The 19,773-nt window shown below is 42.1% G+C and overlaps 1 protein-coding gene across 1 annotated transcript in view; it reads right to left on the minus strand.

The window, feature by feature from the left end:
- Window positions 1-1,174, minus strand: part of LOC144792103 (cathepsin S-like) — a 45,496-nt gene extending 44,322 nt beyond the window's left edge. The window contains exon 1 of the mRNA XM_078667007.1: window positions 1,124-1,174. The gene's annotated coding sequence lies outside the window, so the exon portion shown is untranslated. The remainder of the gene's footprint in view (window positions 1-1,123) is intronic.
- Window positions 1,175-19,773: the final 18,599 nt, after the last annotated feature.

The following is a 19,773-nucleotide window of genomic DNA, read 5'->3' on the forward strand; positions in this document are numbered from 1 at the left end:
TAATCCACCAAATGGGTCTTTTAAGAGACATTGTTGTTAAAGTCTTAAGCACTTTTGATTCTGTTTTTCTGATAATATTTCCCATAATCAATCCAGTGAAACACATAAATATGGTAATTATTAATAATACCAAGAGTAATATTGCCCCTGTTCCTTGTAGAACAGAAGTACCACTTTTTCTCGTAAGCATTGGCCAGGTCAACAGGTCTGCCATATTGTTTCAGGAAGTGTTTGTTAATAGTTAGCCGATCTTGTGTGTGTTAATTTTAGGAGTCCTGGAAAGAAAGTTCCTCAATGAAGCACAATTTTGGGCTGCAAATACATGGAGGCTGGAAGTAGAGCTGATCTGCTGAACAGACTTAATTAGGAATGTCAAGGAGCGCCCCCAAATGAGGGCTCTTGGACGTTTTGCACTTTGAGTCATAAACATAAGAGACACACACAACTAAATAGTGCACATGGTAGTATTTTTGTTTAATCTTTAAGAAATCCTGCACACAGCTCATTTTTGAACAAACAACGCTGTAAACAGCATCCAAACGAACTTCATACAAAATAATCCATTTATTAGCAATTAAAAACCCACTTATCAAAGAGCATACACCATCATGTTGCACCTGCAGCCTAACTAAAAAAAACACTGATGCCATGTAACCAATTTCCTATGGGAAAATAAAATACCATTGTTCTGTGTTTACTTACTATAGAGCTGATTCACTCACTTTCTTGCAACATTTTATCCCTACAGCCTTGGAAAGCACGAATTTTGGATCATATAGGCGTGCTTTATTTTGTATAATACACTTAAAAGTTGCCTTAAATTAAATCACTCAATCCCAGGCTCACCGACCTGCCCGCTGATCTACTTTCAAATTTCTTGTACTGTCATTTCCTCTCATTTTCTGATTTACTCTATCCGGCTTGCTTAGTCCTTTGTTGATCTAACTTGAAACCCTCAGATCTGGTAAAGAGAGGGGCATTCAAAAGATAGCATTCTGCGACTTTTGTCCCACACAGTTATCTACTGCCATCACTGTTATAAAACATTCAAGTGAAATGACTTATTTACAAATGTACATGTTATATTGTTGTGAGTCTTCAGCTGACCTTTCTAGTAAGTTACCTGACTGATAGGCTTTGCAGGTTTTCGTCGATCTTGAGATGCGCACTCCAGTGGGACCTCTTGGAGAAGGATACCCAAGTCTTTTGCGCTGGCCATTTTATGGAGCCCTTAGAATCTGACAAGAGCCCTGATTTTCCTGTCTCGTTTCCTCTGCTGGTGGGCGGGCATGAGTAAGATGATCCCCAAGAGAGATGTGGCCTTATCACAACGGTCTCCTCAAACGTCTGTCAATATCCTCAGGCCTACTACATTCCCATTCATAATCTGCATCAACTGTCAACCACCCAGTGACCACAGCTTTCATGACTGTTGTGGACAAGCACATCACGATGCAGGAATCACAGCATGTCCATTCATCACATTAAGTCTTATATCAAGTAAAATACTAGAAATAAATCACAGGGGGTCGAGGTTACAGTGTTGGGTCTGGGTAAATGGCTAGCTTTTCATAGAGATCAAAACATGTTAGGGACAGGGCAGAGTGGAGATGAGCCAGCAAGATGCAGTCAGACCCCAGCAAAGGTCTATTAAGTGATAGAAGGCCTTTCTTAAGTGCACATATCATGGGAAAAGAAGGAGGTGGGCATAAAGCAAGAGATATTCCAGATCTAAAAAAGTTTATAACAGGAATTGGCAAAACTAAATGGTTTTGCATTCTTGAGATATATTTTTGTTCCTTTGTGGTGGTGTTGTTTCGTGTTGTTGTGTTGCTTCTGTAGTTATATTTGTAGTGTCGTTTTTGGCAGTGACATGTTACATTTGTAGTTTCGGAATCATTTTACGTTTTGAAATGGTTTTGCTAATAGACAGAGTATAGAAGGAACAGATTTTCCAGAATTTGGACATCTTTTCTTACAATAAAATGAAAAAAAGATTACAAAAATCCTTGTCATAAGCCTAGAAGAGTGCCGTCCTCTGCTCCTGGTCTGGGGAGGCCAGGCTTTTGAGTGATCTAATCAAATTGGAATCTTTTGAAATGATCACACCAGAGGACACAGAATCAACTGTTCTGAAGGCCAGGCCAGACCACACTTGGACCCTTGTCCGCCTAGCATTTTAAAACAGGTTGTATCAATAGTTAATATACAGATCAACCCAGTAGCGGCCAGCAACATTTAAACATGGTGGGGTGCGATGTCCAAACAATTTACCCTATACATGTTGCATGTGCTTGAAGGTTCTGTTGCCGTCTCTCTCTTTTCTCCTCGGCAGTAAGGGAAGGACTTCCTCCCTGGTACAACCTGAAACCAACCAATCCTGGAGCTGAGCTGTATTGGTTGGAGCAGGCTAACATAGTGCTAATTTTTAGGCTGGGGGCCTGCAGCTGCAATTCCTCAGCTGTTTCTCAGCCCTAGGATTGCATGCTCTGAAGTGCGCAGGTCAGATTGGCCATCTGAAAACACCCTGCCAATCTGACATGGGCCCTGGCTGGGGGTTGAGGTAATAGTGCAATTTCACTAATCAGACCCGCCCTCTGCCATCGCACTCTAACAGCGCAAGCCTGCCACATATAACAAAATGGTATCTATTTCCATTTTATTAATGTGTGTGCCTGCTGTGCTGGCAGAAGGAAGTGCGACGCTCCTCCACCATAACGGAGGAGCTGTCCCTGGATTAACCCATTATTTAATCAATCACTGAAACTAGGAGCAGTCCCTGCTCATGGGAAAAATCTCTAGTGCTCTTACTATTAAAAATGTCCAACGCAGACCCACTTTGTCTGAGCCTATTTTCCTTCTTCTAGCCTTAGGGAGAATGCTGGAAAATTGGTAAGCATCCATTTTACCCAGATTACGGAAAGTACATGGATCCTTAATGTTACTCAATCAGGCTTTCGTTCCAAAGTAGCTCAGTTAGAGGTTATTGAGTTTGTTAAGGTTAACCTTGACAATGGAAAAAAAGCAGTGGTCATTCATTTAGATCTCTCGGTGGCTTTTGACGCAGTGTCCCATGAAATCCTCCAACAAGGTTGTGGAGAAATTCCATGGCTGCCACAAGGTGGCAGCTTGGTGAATGCAACACAGCAGTCTCAAACTGAACTCAGACAAGACTGAGGTTCCGTTTTTGGGAACTCAGCATCTTTGGACCATGTGAGACTATGGCCCGAAGATCTTGGCAAGCCCCCTGGTCCCACATCAGTTGCTAAAAATTTGGGAATACATTTGATAAAGACCTACCTATTGTTCAAGCTGCAGATGACCAGAACATAGCACACTTCCCCCTTTTGTTCATGAAACACGCACAAAACAACTAGGCAAACAAGGCAAAATGTACATAACACATGATAACTGAAAAGACAAGTCAAAACACTAGTAAAATATAAACTAATGTATAGAGAAAACACAACAGAGAGTGAACTGCAGCATCAATGATAATAATATATATCTCTCCCAGGAAAGAAGATAGGCCTTGAATTTGATTGCTGTTCTCTTCCTACGTGCCGAACTCATCTCATTTGCTCTGCTTTGGGCAGACGGCACTTGGACTGTCGTTCAGCTTTCCCTAACATAATTCTTGGAATCATCCAAGACTAACTTGACTCTCTTACCGCAGATTGAACTTCAACAGTGTCACTCTTACCAACTTTAATAACTGTTTCATAGTTACACATTGATCATTTGACAATTTGACAGCATTACCCTTCTCACTTCCACAACCTTCTTGGGAGGGCCAAATCTTACCCTCTCTTTCCTCGTCCTGGTTTCAGGGACATTCATATGGGAAGAAAGATAATTTGCTTCCAGCTTTCACTTTTAGCATTTTTAGTAAATCAAATCTTTATTTGATCCTACTTTGACTAGATTCAAATATATCCGGAACATGCTTCCTAACATCCATTACACTTTCTTTACCACTTAATTCACCAACCTTTATCTTAGGCAGTCATGCAGGCTGCAGCAAATTTAGTGAAGATCTAACTCTAAGAGCGCTGAATGTTATGATGTCTGTCACACTGTGCAGTAAGCCCATAACATTGTTCTCAGGGCGTCACCATTTTCAGCGCCTTCCATAATTGCCGTTTTAAGACATTCACTTACCAAACAATTCATACTGTTTGCCAGACCAATGCTTTGATGTTGGTATGGATGACACCTTTTGTGTTTGATGCCTGCACTTGTTAAAAAGTCCTTCTTTTCCATAGAAGTGAAATGGACACCATTATCCAGTAGTAGCTGCAGTGAAGAACACAATTACACTCTTTATATCTATGTGGGGAGACATGCAACTGAGACAATGGCATCCTGCAAGCAGGTGGTAAAATACTGATGGCCCCCCAAAAAGAATGCATACTCTTTACCAAATTCTTTCAGGACACCCCACCTCAAGCGTGAGTGGAACCCTACTTTTAACCACCTTATTATTCCCCATTTACCTTGCACAATTTCCAACCCAGTTTTCTCATCCCTAGCCATACCAGACCACCAATGGAATTTCCAGATGAACATCATGAATGCTGTCAATCAATTTACACCTAATAACATGTGTGGAAATAATTTATCTTCCCTAAAGAGCAACCCCACTTCAACAGACAGTCACACTTGTATCTTGATGTGAGCTTGCAAATCACGGGGAAGGTTTTACCCATGATACATGATCAATGACTTATTTTAATAGACAAGTCTCCTCAAGCACATTCCTCAATTAGGTCCATCTAAAATTTCCTACTAAACACTCTTCATTAGTCAAATCTTCTACACTCTCAGTTCCATCCTCACCTTATCCCAGAAGGCAAGAGAAACAATTCACCTTCTTTTTCCTTCTCCCTGGCCAAAAACAACCGTACAATAGTGTTGCAACAATTTTGAACTTAGTCTGACTTATTGGGCTGTCTTTTTGCTTGAATTAACATTGTTACCTCTTGAAATGGGAATCAGAGACTTCTGATCTGTCAGCATCACAAATTTGACTCCCCAAACACGGGATCTCACAGCCCAAGTACAGGCTTACATTTCACACTCAATAATCAATCAATCAGGTCACATGTTCAAATTCCAGTGGGTCCACTCAGCCTTTCATCCATCTGCAGTATTTAAAATGAGTCCCATGGAGTTGGATAACAATAACCATCTGTTATTTAGCGCCAAGATTAACATTGTTTTTCTATCGGGTACTATTTAAGTTCCTAACTTTATTATTTGCAGTGTGATTGTGTTGAAATGTCAATGCTTATCCATTTGTAGTATTGGACCTATTACTTACACTCTGCGTGGAAGGGGTGTTCCATGGGTGTCACTGTGGGTGTTCCCACGCAACACCCATGGTTTTTGACACTGCCCCAGATTTACAATATAGCTTAAATCTGGGGCAGCGCCAAAACTAACGCCTCGCCAAGGCAAGCGCCATGAGGAGAAATGCATTCTGCAGCACACATAGAAAGAGGAAAACCCCTCTTTTGAATGTTTTTGTGCAGAAAGTGTCCCTTACTGCACAAAAACAATCATGCGAACGACACATACACTGTTCCACCATGGGGCAAAGGGGCCTGCTTTGGCGCTCAGCTGCAGTTTGTGCTTCTGCAGAAATGACAGGAGCGCGTCGTATCTTGTAGATACGGCACATTCCTGCCCTTTGCCCATTTCTTTTGTTGAAGGGCAGCATATCTAGAAGGCTCGCAGCGCTGCCCTATGCCAAAATATTGTAAATATGCTCCACTGTTGCTAGCACCAAGGTTCATACTTCAGAAATACCCAAACATACTTACATGCTAACATCTTACTCGGCTTACTATCCTTTCTCTGCAGCCCCGCTCTCCCTTCAGCTCCCCTCAGCTAACGCTAACTTCTTTCAATTCTATTTATGTTTATTCCAAAATATTCCTTACTCCCTCCATGGAGGAGTCTATAGCCCAGATGTCCAGAGCATTTTCTGCAGTTGCAACCCAGCAAAACGGCATTTCTTTCTGTACAAAAATCTTTCCATGAGTATGAAAATTATTTCTGACTTGCAAAAGATTTTTACTTTTCCTTCATCAATTGTGAGTAAGAATGAAAGGGTTGTCTGCCTCCTATTTCTGATTCAGAGAGGAATGTATAAATTATTTTATGAGTCAAATACCAATACATATCAATCACCAACTTTTCGGGAAGGAAAATAATGATCAAAGCAAAAATCTTTAGAAACTTAGAAAACTTTCTAGACATTGGTACCTGGGGAGGGTGAAAAAGGGAAACGGTTCACAGACATACTACACAGATTTATATTTACCTAGAATGGTGCGAGTACCAATCCTTGACCTAGAGCTGGAAAGAAAGGGCTCTCGACTAGTCAGGAACCAACAGGTCAGGACAGATGCAGGACAGGACAGGTAACCTCTGCTAAGTGCAACGCTAGCGTTACACCACTCTCTACAGTTACTCTCGTTCCCCTTCTAGATGGACAGAGTCTTCTCCTTCAGCAATCTCCAGATTCTTCTTTAAGAGTGCTCTACCAGCCCTCGGAGCTCCGTGACATTCACAATATCCTTCAGCATACGTTGGGTCAGTGACAGGTGCGTGACAAGTCGGACAATCTAACTCTCTAAGCCTACCTTAGTTATACCATTTCCAGGGTATGTACCACCCCACAATGTTTCAAGATTTGTGTATTTCCTTCATTTAATTGGTTAATGGGATGGAGAGAGGTCATCACACCATACTAGGGAAGTAATTTTACTTTAGTTTAATTGTTCTAAGTTTCCACCGTTACATTTACTTTCCAAAGCTTTTAATCCACACAGCAACATTCATATTACTTTTAAAACAATGTGTTTTATTTGTACACATCTTCGTCCCTTCTCCGGGTCAAGAGGTAAAGTTCTCAGGTGCATCACTGGTAAGATGGGAATTGGCAGCCGTTCAATGTCACTTCTCGAGGTCCTGCAGTGTTTTCAGCACATGCGCAGAAGGTTTTCAAAATGGCGATTCCAGTCACCCTTCAGACCCAAATACGAGCTAATAGTAAAGTCAAAGAAGGACATGCTAGAATATACGAAAATAAATGAATGCACTGTAAACCACTTATTACTACTCTAATCCTATTACTTTATTTAAACTTTTGCATTAGCAGATTAGCAAGACATGCGAGGTTTAGTTCAAGCAGAAGCATATGTATTAACATGTAAGGTTTGAAGCAGCCATTTTAGGCTCTACTGTGCAGCTGCAAAGAATTCCCACCAAAAGCAAAGGACGTCATATTACGAAGATGCAGTAGACGCATGCGCAGAAGAGTTCCCGCGTTTTTCAGCAGCCATTTTTAGTCACTTAGCTTACTTGTTAGTAAAGCACATAGACAAGCTTCCCCTACATAAAGAAAATGCCGTGTGGTGCAATTATTAGTTTTCACAAAACATGTTGGTTAATTTGTTACATGTTATTTCAAGAGGATTGAGTCCAAGCAAGTTTTCTTTACGTATGAAACCTTGCTCATCAGTGAGCGCAACATACAGAAAACATTTTTTTTCTTGTCTGTATTTATTGTTAAATGTGGATAAAACCGAAATTGAGTTGCTTTTTGAGTAATTCTAAATACTGTCTGCCATGACTGTCAGGCCAGTAACTGTGTGGATTGATAAGTAAGGGGGCTAAAAAAAGAAAGACATTGTAGTAAAGAGGCTCTAAACAGCAGTAGATATGCACTTTGTTGATACTGAAATTTGCTTTTTTTCTTATAATCACATTAATTTATCTTCTGTGGGTGTTTATAGTATTGAAACCTGGTGGCCATTCAAGCATGGGTGCATATTTACTGGTTAAATAAATGTGGAAACATATTATTTTAAGCCTAATTTTTCCAGAAAACCCAAAATAAATATGGATAAATACTGATAAAATTAGCAAAAAATCAATATGGATAAATACAGACAGAAATGTCAAAAAAATAAATACCATAAAACCGGGAACCATACTTATAAATCAATAACATTGTAAACTGTGTAGTCTTCCCCCAACTCCCATCCCTCCCTACCTTACTGTGCCATGGTCTTGGAACTGACTGCCACCCCAATTCACTGTATGTTCTTTATACAATGAATGTAAAACTTGCATGTCCTTTCATTTATGTACCATGCCTTTGTATTCCAGCTGTCCGGGTGGTACTCGCTCAGAGTGCTACTTATCTGCAGCAGGTTGTTTCATGTATATCTCTTGTGATCTACTGGGGAGGGGACCCTTAGACTTTCGACACTCGTAAGTCCTGCCGAGGCTGCCCTCACTTCAGATGATCTCCTCTGTGGTCATTGGCATGACTACTGATGGAAGTTTTCCTTCTCCATCCACTAGAGTCATCCAAGCTGCCACCTGTTGGTCATGGAGCAAGATTTTTCTTTTTGGAGAACTGCTACCACACTCGCTCTTTCAGATCCAGCCTATTTCTTCGAGGTGGCCTGCTCAGTGCATTTCCGTTGCTTACAGGGCTGTTCGTGTACTGCCATCCCAGTGACTTTAGCCGTCCTCCATCTACGGGCGGTAAGTATCCCTGTTCCTAATGCCTCTAAGAGCCTGCTTCTGGAGTAAGGAAACAGTAGGAATCGCCTTGTGAGATAATGCGTAACTTGGCATGGAAAATAGTAAGTTGATTTAAGTGGCGCTTGACCTCTAAGAAGATTTCCCCTTTCTCATTGCAAATCTATGGTGTAGTCTGGGTAAACATTAACTGTTCCCCTTCCACTTGCCAATGCCTGCGCATCCTCACTATTCTCAATCTAAGTAGTTTAATAGTCTGGCTTATATGGCTCGCAAAGGGGTGCTTGACCCTGTTGGACTTCGGTGGGCTCCCTCAACCGTAAACCGCTCGGGTACTACCAGTAAAACAGTCTAAGAAGTTATGAACTCCTAATGTTGTAATCAATTGCATGTCAAACATATGAACTTGGAATTGGGAATTCATAAGACATGATGTGTGAGGTTTGTGATTAAATAATGTTTTTAGCTCTTGCCTAAGACAGCAGAGGCACTGGCTGGTACCAGACTGTTTGTTAGCTTCCAGTGGCCAAGCCAATTATTTAGCATTAGTTGGCCTCACTGTCACTCACATTTGCTTGTTTCTTATTTAATAACTTGTGTGGTCTTAACGTCTCCATTCTAAGTTTTTCTCTCCTCTAGAGCATGCATACATGATTGTGTTCTTATACAGCTCATTTTTGTGTTGCCACTTTTTAGTTAAGCACTCTATAAGAGCGTGTGTGTTTTGCAGCTGTCTCTCTCATATGTCGAGTCACACCCTTGACAGGATTTTTACTGACAATCCCCATAAAAAATTTGAAAAGGCTCTACTGCTTACTTGATCCTATCACCCAGCGATGATGTTCCATATCACAGGGATAGAGAAAGTGCTTACCTCAACAATACCTCATAAAACTAAAATAATGCACTCTTGGCAAAAAGTGGACCCTGAAAATGAAAAAATGGCCCTCACTAAAACAAACCTACCTATGCTAAAACTTTAGATTAGACTGTCTCTGAATACCATTCATGGTTAGACAATGCAGTAAGTCAGTCCCCGAGATAAAATCAACTAACCAAAGACTGAAGCCTACTGAACCCTGGTATTTAGACCGTCTCAAAACACAAAAATAATTGTGTTCTAAACTAGAACATAGATGGAGGCAACAAAAGTAAAGACGTATATACATAAAAACAATCCCTAAAAGAATACAAAACCGTGATTTGCAAAGAAAATATATCTTTCTGTACTCATATAATTGAAACTGCCAAAGGCTCTATTAAAGAGCTCTTCAAAACAGTGAAATCGCTCTCCAACACCTTCGAGAATAAAAACAGCAATTCCTGTCAGTCTTTTTGTAACATACTTGTTACCATCTTCCAAATTAAAGTCTCAGATGTCTATGCAGCTTTCACAGCTAAATCTACACTGTCATCTAGCGCGTCTAGAGATACATCTATTTTCACCAGCTCATAATCTCTGACCTCCTTCTTTCCGCTTACCGCGGCTCAGGTACCCAGACTAACCAAATACATGAAGTCGGTATCCTCTAATGACCCCTGTTGTCTGAAAATCATCCCAAAAGTACCTGAAATAATCTAAGCCTATCTAACTAATATCTTTGATCATATGTTTAACAAAGGTTATCTCCCAAAAGTCTGGAAAAGAGCATTTGTCTTACCCCTAGTAAAAAAATCTCCTGCTAACAGGCCTGAGTAATTATAGGTAAATATGCCATTGGCCGTTCCCAGCTCAAATCATAGACAAGGCCATGAACAAACATTTGACAGCCTTCACTGAAGTAGATTGCCTCCTAGATGCCACTCAATTTGGCTTTAGATATCTGCATTAATTGTTGTATCTGAGAATATAAGAGCCTCCATTGATAGATGAGAAAATGCTGCCCTAATCCCGTTAGACCTCTCAGCGGCATTTGACATGGTCATCCACTAGATCTTGATTGACCACCTTTACTCACTGGGAATTAAAGGAACGGCCCTCGCCCTCTTAACATAATTCTTGTCAGAACGAGACACTGTGTAGCATTAGATTACTTTGTGCCAAACTCCTTTTACCCTTCCAGTCGGTGTAACACAGGACACATTTCTGAGCCCTTCTCCTTTTAAATTATATATTAGACCCCTGGCCAAACTGATAAAATTGTCTTAGTTCTCAGTTATATCATACGCTGATGAAACCCAAATTGTGGTCTCGGTCTTAGGCAATCCAGACCACACGGCCACCAAATTTCATGAACAACATTGTAGACTGGATGAACTACAACTGTTTAAAATTAAATTCAGGAGAGCCCGAATGCCCCCTATTTGGAAATAACACATTGTTTTGGTCCCCTAGTTAGTTTGGCCCTAAGATGTGGGTGCCCCGCTAACTCCTGTTAAAAAAGTAAGGAACCTAGATATCCTTTTCAGTAATAAGCTGTCTATCGACGGGCAGCTTAATAAAATTGCCTCATCCATTTTCTATATTCTAAAAATAATTAGGCAAATCCTCCTTTTTATACCTATCAACCTAAATAAAGGCTATTGTCAATTCCTGGTACTTGTAGCAACTTTATCATACGTAAGGAATTAGGACTGTCCTATATTAGTGATAAGAACAAAAAGAGATACAGTCCAACCTAATCAGCAACTCATAAGCAATATTATGGAACTTGATCGTGCCACAACTATCCCCTGGTTTACTTATGTCAGACAGATCTTTATATCTATGGGCCTGGAGGATCTATATGAAAATCCTAGCACCAGTGAAACATACTCTAGATTGAGACTGACACAGCTCTTTAAAGCGAAAAGTGACCAGATGGGAAAGGAACAACTCCTGTTCTGTGTGGTCAATCCTCTTATCTTTCTTTTTTTGTGAATTCTTAGCACCATTATCTATTGACAGGATTTAGATTAAATTATGTTCCCTTGATGTTGGGCTTCCAGGAAAACACATATTCATTAAACCATTTATCTGAATGTCCTTGCAATTCCTTATATAAACAAACAACCTTCCACATCTTATTTTTCTGTGCCTTACATGTGACAGAGAGGAAAAGGTTTATTGTGCCGCTATTGTGCAAGCTCACGCTGGTTAATCATACTTCAACACTTTCAATTAGAAACACCCTTTGTATGTTTTATGATGGCATCTTTTCTATAAGCTGTCCTAAAAACTAGGAAGATTGCCAATATAATGTTACCTTGGTTTGACAAAATTGGATAGAGATGGATTTAATCTTGTGTGACTTAAACGGTGATATAAGTTCATTTATACCCTGCTGATACCCAATATTTAAGTGATTAAGGGCCAGATGTAGGTAGGCTATTACCGGTGGGTTACGGCTGAAATCGGCCGTTACCGACCGGTAATAGGCTTCCCAGATGTAGGAGGCTAAAAAAGGATTTGGTAATTTACCGAATCGGCAATTTAAGCAATCGGTAAATTACTGAATTTTTAAATACCGATTCGCTATTAACTACCAAAACTTACCGATTCGGTAATTGTTTAAGAAAAATTACCTACATCCCATTTGCCTGTTCTTAAATACCGAATCGGTATGATTCGGTTTTTAAGAATCGGTAATCTGGGATTACCTACATCTGGCCCTAAATCTTGCTGTGTATATGTTACCTATCACCTAGGGCAATGGATGCCATTTAACACATGAGCATAATATTTAATATGCAGGAGAACGTACAACGGTGTCTCCAAATAAAAAACCCTCATGCACGTGTTGGGTAGTATGGTAAGCGGTATATCTTGGTTCTCCGCTTTTCACACATGTGTGTGCATAATCATAGGGTTAGTCTCGGTATGCAGCCTCCACCAGGAGGATCTTACCCTTGGTAAAAACAGTAGTGACCCAGTGATGTGGATAATGTGCAAAAAGTTAAAAACCCCCGGATAACCAGAATAGGAATTTTATTAGGTCTGGGTTCGGGTGGATCCCTTGAGGGAATGCTTAAGTGACGTGCGCTCTGTTGAAAAAGTTAAGTTTTCAGGACGCACTGGCATTCAAAAGAATTAAAATGGCCCTTTTGAATGCCAGTGCGTCCTGAAAACTTAACTTTTTCAACAGAGCGCACGTCACTTAAGCATTCCCTCAAGGGATCCACCCGAACCCAGACCTAATAAAATTCCTATTCTGGTTATCCGGGGGTTTTTAACTTTTTGCACATTATCCACATCACTGGGTCACTACTGTTTTTACCAAGGGTAAGATCCTCCTGGTGGAGGCTGCATACCGAGACTAACCCTATGATTATGCACACACGTGTGTGAAAAGCGGAGAACCAAGATATACCGCTTACCATACTACCCAACACGTGCATGAGGGTTTTTTATTTGGAGACACCGTTGTACGTTCTCCTGCATACCCTGGTTCATGCAGGACAAGTGATCCTTCCCCATTTGATTTATTGCATTAACGTAAGGAAACTGAGGGATCAGACTATTCCTTCTCCCCCTTCCATTTGATTAGTATATACATAATATTTAATAAGCATTTGTTTATTATTTGAAAGATTTTAATGAAAGGATCATTCATTTAATATAAATTGGACCCCTTTTTTTAAAATATTTGTTTTTGGTGTTGCATCAACTGTATGCAATGAAATCTTATGTACTTTTAGGCATTTTTTAAATGCGAAATGAAGTTATTATTGATTGACCTATCAACCTTCAAAAGACAATCGCCGCAGCATTGATCCTGTTTATTTGGACTATTGCAATGCCCTGTACATTAATATGCAACAAAAACTTTTGACCAAACTGCAAACACTGCAAAATGCTGCAGCACGTCTCTTGTTTGGACTACCTAAACATCAATCAGCCACTTTTGCCCCTAAAGAACTAGACTGGTCACCAATAAAAAAAAGTATAGCCTTAAAGGCTCTGCGTAATGCTTTTAAGACACTTCACAAAACAGGACTAGAGTATTTACTTCAAAACTTCTCCTGGTATATCGCACCAGACAATTATGGTCAATGGCTGAAAAAATTGTTAGTTCCCAAATTCAGAAAATCCCACTGGGGGGGCAAAAGGTTTGTTGTTTGCACAACCAAGGTATGGAACAAACTCTCTCTCAAATAGAAAGAACTGACTAATCTCAAATATTTCAGGAAATCACTTAAAACATGGTTTTGTAATTAATAAATCAATTGTTTCCAGTTATGTTTGTCTCTCTTCCAGCAAAAATAACAGTTCTTACTGGGTTCCTAAAACAAGGCAGCGCTCAGGCACTCTTGGGTACATGTGCTTCTCTGCCCCCCATCTCTGGTCTCTGTGATGCTCTGCCTATTTTGTTCAAGTGGCAAGGTCCCAGGAAGGAGAGAAACTTACCTTCTAACCTAGCTAGGGGGACTTCGGCCAACAACAGGTCAGAAGAGATTAGCTTTCTACGAGGAGAGTAGAAAGATATCCTACGTTTAAGGTAGCTTGGTCCTTCCCGTAGACTGCTTTCTGTGTGATAAGCAGAGTTTAAAAATGTATTCTTTTCCTTACAGGTAGCCAGTGCAGGCTCCTCAGAAGGTGTGACACACGCAAATTTCGGGGGAGCTAAAAAATGGTCCGGGCTGCTGCATTCTGAACAAGTTGAAGCCTGTCCAGCAAAAAGCCAGGCATACCCAGAAAGATTCCGGGGCATATTACCAAGCAATAGCGATAATTATCGCTATTGCTTGGTTAGAGACAAAAATTTACCGGTGAGCTGCGGCGATTTTTATCGCAAATAAACCTTGGTATTACCAAGGTTTATCGCAAATGCAATAAAAATCGGCCGCAATGCATGAATATCGCTGAAAAGTCAGCGATATTCATGCATTACCGAGCTAATGCTCTTAGCCATGTTATCCACCTCCCATTGGATAACATGGCTAAGAACTGCTCAGGGCAGGTGTTAGCTTTTGGAGATATTCGCGCTTAGGGCGAATATCTCCATAAGTTGGTAATAGGAGATAGCGATGTTAGTGACTGTTTCCAGTCGCTAACATCTTGGCACGCCCACTTTGCATGTCATTAGTGATAAATATCACTGACATGCAAAGTGGGGCCCAAGATGGTCGCTATCTCCTACTAGCTGTCGCTAACTGGTGTTAGCGACAGCTAGGTAATAGGGTGATAATTTTATCTCCGCTTTCTTGGCTTTTAAAGCCAAAAAAGCGGAGATAAACCCCCTTGATAATATGCCCCTTCGTTCCCATAATCTAGCCTTGATATAATCAGAACTTGGATCACCTGTTGTCTGGCCCCTTTAGATTGAAAAAACAGAAATTTCTGCAGAAGACGCAGCAAAGCAAAATAGGTGCCAAATACTGCGTTCACCCAAGCGTGAAAAAGCAGCTGGTTGTCTAGTTTGAACCCCAGATTTATCACCACCAAGCAATTCCCTGATGGGGCCAGAGTGAGAGCAGGCCAGAAGACAAGTAAAGGGGTATCTGCCGCTTTACCAAAGAAGAGTAGTTCTGTTTTAGCAGCGTTACAATTCAGCTGGTTGAAGGCCAGCCAACCTAAAACAGCTGCAAGGCAGGAATTGATTAGAACACCCGGGCAAGGCTCGTTAGCCTTCCATGTAAGCAACAACTGTGTGTTGACTGCATAGGACACAATTTTGGCCCCGCATGATTCAGCCACCTCAGCTAGAGGAGTGAGGTAGATGTTAAACAGGGTTGGGCTCAAAGCCAAACCCTGTGGGACACCCACCTCCAATGAGCACGAGGAAGCTGAGAAAGGGTTACACCAGATTTCCTGCCCGCTCCCCTCTAGAAAAGAAGTCAACCATTTCCAAGCCAAACCCCTGATGCCAATCACGTAAAGGAGCATTTGGTGTGACACGTATCGAAGGCGGCCGACAGATCTAACAATATCAGCAATGCCATCTCGCCTGCCTCCTGACTTAGCTGGATAAAGTCCACCACTTCTAACAGAGCTGTTTCCGTACTGTGATTCGGGCAAAAGCCTGACTGGCTATGGTGGAGCAGGCCATTTTGTCCAGAAAGGATGCTAGCTGCAGTTCAAGTTTTTTTCCAGTATCTTCAAAAAGGCTGGAAGCATGGAGATCAGCCTGTAATTAGCCGGATCAGAAGGATTGGCCTGATCCTTTTTTAGCAAAGGGATAACTTTAGCCAATTTACATTTAGTGGGGACCATAGCCTCAAGGAGGGAGTCATTTAATAGTTGATTTATGTGAGGATTGATTGCCTCTGCTCCCTAGGCCAGAATGAAGGTGGGGGAGGGATCCAGAGGAGAGCCCGATTTAAGGCCTTTTAGCGCCCTTAAAGAATTTTCTAAAGAAATGGGATCGAAAGAGTCCAAAAGAGTCCAGGGGACATACTTCGCCGGTTCAATGTCTTTAAAAAATTCTTGAGCGCTGGACCGTTCTAAGCTTTCCCTGATATGCCAGAATCCATCGCAGGTAAAGGGAGGCTGGTCTGGATGGACACAATTTTTTCTTGAAAAAAGGAGGCCAGTGTCTCACACCATTCCTTAGTGGGAGGCTTCATATTTTAGCCAACCTCCGGCCTAGAGAAGGACCCCAGGATCTTAAAAATCTCTCACGATATTTGTAATAGTTGCCTAACTCTGCTTTATAGCCTGCTTTAGCTTATGGACAATATTTAGTCCTCCATAGCCTTTTTTTGCGTTTACATGCCAGCTTCAATTTTTATAGAGATGGGGTAAACCAAGGACTGGGCACTTTGGACTGAGACTGTGTAGTGCTACTTTCCGCAGTCAGAGAGTGATAGGCGGACTCAATCCAATCTGCAACAAGACCTACGTCCGTGTTAAACTTGCCAGTCAGAAAAGGACTAGAGGCAACCAGCTCATCAATCAAAGAATCTGCTTTAATTTTGCCAGAAGCCCTGACTCGATCGGAAAGTATGCTCTCTTTGAGAGGAACCTTACTAAATGTTGGCCACCTAAATCTGAGGAGAAAATGATTGGAACAAACCATAGGCACTGGAGAGTCAACAGCAAGGGGACTAAAAGTGAATATTTGGTCCAGCCTATGACCGGCCAGATGATTCGGGGCATTAATAGAGGGTGTGAGTACCATAGAAGCACAGTTCCCATCAGAATATGGCTATCAGTTAGTTGATCACAATCAATGTGTAAGTTAAAGACCCCCATCAAAACACAGTGTATGTACCTCAGGACCAAAGGCAAAACTATTCACAGAGAGCCTGAACAAAGTCGACCTCTGTACCAGGTGGTCTATATATGAGGCCTCCTGTTGTTTATTGTTTCGAAGAGAACATTAGGGTAAATCCCAATATCTCTGCCATCTCCAGGTTCACCTGGAGCAACTGGGTCAGGGTGTAACAGTCATGGAATATAATACCTAACCCGCCCCCCCGTGCCCTCTTTCCTGTCTTTCCGTTCAATTTTATAGCCCTCCAGAATGGCTGTCCACATGTCTGGTCCCGACGACTCTGTTAGCCAGGTCTCTGTTACATCAAGGTCTTCCTCCCTACGAAGATCATGAATATCAATAGCATGCTTAGGTAGAGAGCGTGCATTTATGAGTGCCGCTTTTAATGACGGACCCTGCTCTAAGTCGTCACAGGGGCTAAATTTGATATTTGTGAGAAAAATTTGCAAGAGGTGCATATGGCGTACTGAGAGACCTAAGGTGTCCATACTCAGTGATGTTCAACTGGGTATAGCATTAAAAGAATGAAGTTGTTGGGAAGTATAAGCCTGGCGGTGCTTACCCAGTTTGCAGTTTTGGGCAGAATGGCTTGCGCTGGTCGCTTCTGGGACTACTGACAAGCACAGATGGGCTTGCCTTTGGCACGCCAGAGGCGCTCCAGCGGCGCCCCTGCAGCGCATGTCCGCGCAGCGGCCCGGTTTAAATCCATTCACCTAATTAGAGCCTTAAAAACTAGAGCGCACTCTGACAAGATGGACACTCTAAAACTGTCTCAGTGGGAGGGATGGCCTCCGCCCAGCAACACTTGAGGTGGCAGGCAGGAAGACCCCCACCCGACTCCCGAAGCCAACAGAGAAGGCGGGCTGCAACAGTGAGTACCGCCAAATGTAATAATAATATAGTATCATTAGGCATATAAACAAGCCCCCAATTCCCCCTGTGGTTAAAAGTCAATCTCACTAAAACAAGGTTCAGCGCATAACACACGCTGCAGTGTTGCTCTGTCTCTCTGTGTGCTTCTGTGTTCCTTCTGTATTGCTTTGTCTCATTGTGTGCTTCTTTGTCCCACGTGTGTAGCTTCTGTCCCCCATATTTCTTACCCTTGTGCCCCCATATTGCTTCACACCTGTCCCACATCCCACATCCCCATTTTGCTTCCCTATCCACCTACTTCCCCAGCTTTGCTACTGTTCTCCCCCTGGTGTTTTTTTACCCTTTTAGTTACTGATCCAAAAAATGCCCTCATTAATTTGTAGGTACTTACAAGCATTGTGCGCATGGCTACAAAATTATGCAGCCATCTGCTTTAAAAGTATTTTTTTTTGCTCCTAAGCCAGCAACACAGCATCAGGATGCTGTGCAGCATGGCTAAAACCTATGAACAAAGCAGGTAGGTCTCAAGTGCAAGGCTTAATGGCTTTGCCAATGCTTGTTAATTAGCGCTGTCAAGCAGCCGTCTGACTGCATGAGCCATACAAGAAAAAATAAAACACATGATGGGGCCGATTACGATCTCGGTTGGAAAGCCTGCAACCTTATGTCGGAGGCTTTCCGATTGAGATTGTCGGTTTAAAAACTGGCAGCTTCATTACAATGGAGGCTGTTGGTTTTGAAACCGGTCGGATATTCCGGCTGGCTTCCAACGGGCTCCAGGAGCCTGTCTGCCAGTCGGAACCGGCATGTAATCCATATGGACGTCTGGATTTCGATGTTGGTTTCCAGCAAGGTATCTATGCTGGGCTTTCTGACATGCAAATCCTGTCAGAAAGCAACTTCAGGTGCTCCTAGCAGGACCCCATTCAGCCTGCGGCCTTTGGTTAGTGGCCGAGAGGGCATCCCTGTTGATTCCTGCACCGTATGGCAGGCACCCTGGCATGCAGTGCAGGGATGAACACAAACTCCCTCTTCTGTATGGAAGCTTGTGCTGCGGACGGTTTCCTCTGATCGCAGCACAAACTCTCACACAGAAAAGGCAGATTGCAACGCACCATGAGCGATCGCATCAAAATTAAGTGATGGTGGCCACCGACTGGAAGTCGGTCGGTCGGACGCGTATCTGCTACGGTGTCGGTTGGAAGCAAGTCCGCTGGATTTCGTAATAAGCCCCTAAATTGTTAATACTTTAACATTATACTTAGTGAATCTGTATGATACCCTGTCCCCACAATGTTGGTATAACATGTTGATTTACTGCATTATAGACCTAGTATAAAACCAGGTTTTAATGTTAAATCCTCTGAGTTGTGCAGGAAGTGCCATTGTCCTGTTGACGGAGTACCCTTTAGTGAAGAATACACCATTACAATGACCTCCTGCATAAGAATAGTAAAGTAAAGCAATTCAACTGGAGGATTCTCCCCTGGAGGAGAATCAGCAACTAGCTGATTTAGTGCCTCCTCCCTTAAGCAAAGAATTTTTCATTCTTACTTCAACTCTAAATCAGGCAACTGTCACCCTACGGTGTTGTGTTTCGGTTTAGATGTCCTTATATAGGTTTTCCCGATACATGTCACTATATAGGCACACTTCACATGGCCCTTATACAGGCACAAGATCACTGCCCTTATTTAGGCATTAGCCATGCTCTCCAAATATGGCATGGTCACCTTCATGTGTCCATCCCAACGTCACAATGAGTTCTTAGAAACCAGACCTTTAAGCCATTGGGACTTTCCCTAGCCTAGGACTATTGATTTCTCCAAGAACTAATCTATTGTGCATGAACCGCTATTCCTTAAGTGTTCATTCATGATGTCTTCCTGTGCCCGACTTTATGTCAATGCAAACATTCCTAAGCACCTTCCAGGTATATATATACCTTTCCTTACCATGGCAAACCTATGGCATGGCTCCACTTGGCTGCACGGTTCGCCACGGCAAATTCAGAAGAGATCGTATCCCAGCCTGACGCAATGACCAGACGCTTTCACCTCTGCTCGAAGAGAATCCAGCTTCCAGTGTTCTAACTCCCTTTGCGGGGTGTTAGAGTTTGAGAGCCGGAAAGAGATTCCCACCTCTCTCATTCTAAAGTATGGAGCTGCCTAGAACCTAGAAGGACTCTTGGCATACCAAACTA

The sequence above is a fragment of the Lissotriton helveticus genome, chromosome 1_1, assembly GCF_964261635.1.
Source record: "Lissotriton helveticus chromosome 1_1, aLisHel1.1, whole genome shotgun sequence".
NCBI classification, from domain to species: domain Eukaryota; kingdom Metazoa; phylum Chordata; class Amphibia; order Caudata; family Salamandridae; genus Lissotriton; species Lissotriton helveticus.